This window comes from Elephantulus edwardii, unplaced genomic scaffold (assembly GCF_000299155.1).
Source record: "Elephantulus edwardii isolate Elephantulus edwardi_28Jun2011 unplaced genomic scaffold, EleEdw1.0 scaffold00009, whole genome shotgun sequence".
NCBI classification, from domain to species: Eukaryota; Metazoa; Chordata; class Mammalia; order Macroscelidea; family Macroscelididae; genus Elephantulus; species Elephantulus edwardii.
The window spans coordinates 9,837,394-9,839,235 of record NW_006399759.1 but is presented as its reverse complement, the minus strand read 5'-3'; the positions used below and the strand labels follow the sequence as shown (position 1 = coordinate 9,839,235).

Sequence of the window (1,842 nt, the reverse complement as noted above, 5' to 3'; positions counted from 1 at the left end):
ATCTATCATGATGCTGCCTTTTGGTCCAGTAATAAGAAATATTTGTTTTCTTGATGTTGAGGTACAATTAATATTGAAGGCTGTAGTGTTTAACCTGTAGCAAGTGCTTTAAGTCCTCCTCACTTTCAGCAAACCAGACTGTGTCATCTGCATAACGCAGGTTATTAATGAGTCTTCCTCTGATCCTGATGCCACGTGTCTTACAGGTTAAGCCATCAACTCCAGCTTCTTGAATAATGCTCTGCATACAGCTTGAATAGGTATAGAGAGAGGATAAAACCCTGACACATTCCTTTTCTTAATTTTAAACCTCGTAGGTCTAGGAATAGGTTTTGTATGAACACAATTTTATTGCAATTCTCAGTGTTAACCATAAGTTGTTATGATCCACACAGTTAGATGCCTTTGCACAGTTAATAAAGCATAAGAAGACATTCTTCTGATATTCTTTACTTTGATCCAGGATCCATCTGATATCAACAGTGATATCCCAGGTGCACGGTCTTGTCTAATTCCTACTTGCATGTGATATTAACACTATTGTTTGATACTTTCCACATTCTGTTGCATCACCTTTCTTGGGAATGGGAACAAATACAGATCTTTTCCAGTCATTCGGCCAGACAACTGTCCTCCAAATTTCCTGGAATAGACTGGTGAGCATATCCAGGGCTGCATCTGTTAGTTGAAATATGGTAATGGAGGAAGAAGTTGAAGCTGCACTGAAAGCATTAGCAAAACATAAGTCTCCCCAGGAATGGATGGGATACCGACTGACATGACCAGTACCCAGTATGGTCAGACTGCCAGTAGATGAGCTTTTTAATCTTCAATTTCTTCTTTTTTGTTTGGTTTCTCTGTACCTAGTCACATATATACCGTTTAGGAATTGGCAGATGCCAGGAGGGCAAATAGCAGATAAAATATTGGGTTCTTTCTTCTAGGGTCCTGGCCAATACAAAGCTGCCTTCTGCCTTATAAAACGAGTCGGCAAATGCTCTGAGTGGAAACCCGTAGGGCAGGTCGCTAACACCAGAGCATTCGTGACTTTTGTGTCCTGGGTATTTTGAATGTTTTCTAAAGCCTCAGCTCTTTTCCATCTGTTTGCTTGACTGTGTATTTGGTTTTGGTGTTTAAGCTGGCTTGTATAGGTGTTCTTCAAGGAAGGCATTTTGATGGCATCATCTATGTTACATCTGGATGTGTAAATCTTGAAGTCAGTGTTTCCATCCTGGCACTGGACACCCTGACTGACCCAAAGCAACTCTCCCCACCTTGTCCCTTCACAGCTTCTCTTTCAATCAACTTGAGCTCATCCTAGGCTACCCCCCCCCCCAAACTTTCCCCTATTACAGTACTCAGGATCCCTACCCAAATCTTAATGGTTCTTCAGCTACCACAGTTTCTGCCTGATTCTTTGTTCTGTGATGTACACAGCTCTTCATCTGCTGTGAATCCTTAACTTTATTGGGCAGGTCCCTTAGAACATTTGTTTGTTTCTTTTTAGAGTATTTCTTTTTTAAATATTGAGCGAAGGTTTACAAACCATACTGAGTGGTGGTTTTTTGTTTTGTTTTGTTTTTTTTTCTTTTGCTGAGTGGTGTTTTTTATAACATGGAGAATTTCTTGCTGCAGTAGAAAAATACTGTGCACTTAGCCTCTGTCCAGTTACATGATCGCATGGACTTTGTACCATATTCTTTTCCTGATTTGATTTGCTGCCTGTCTTACAGGTTAAAGCATCTGCTTCTAGTGCAGAGTCTGGTCAAACTTTGGAGACAAGTGAGCAAAGAGATTTAAAGGAACAATGTGAAAACATGAGAGATATTCTTCTGGCATATA

The 1,842-nt window shown here is 40.2% G+C and overlaps 1 pseudogene; it reads left to right on the top strand.

The window, feature by feature from the left end:
* The window catches only part of LOC102869785, a 14,840-nt pseudogene that overhangs the window by 7,158 nt on the left and 5,840 nt on the right, over positions 1–1,842 (top strand).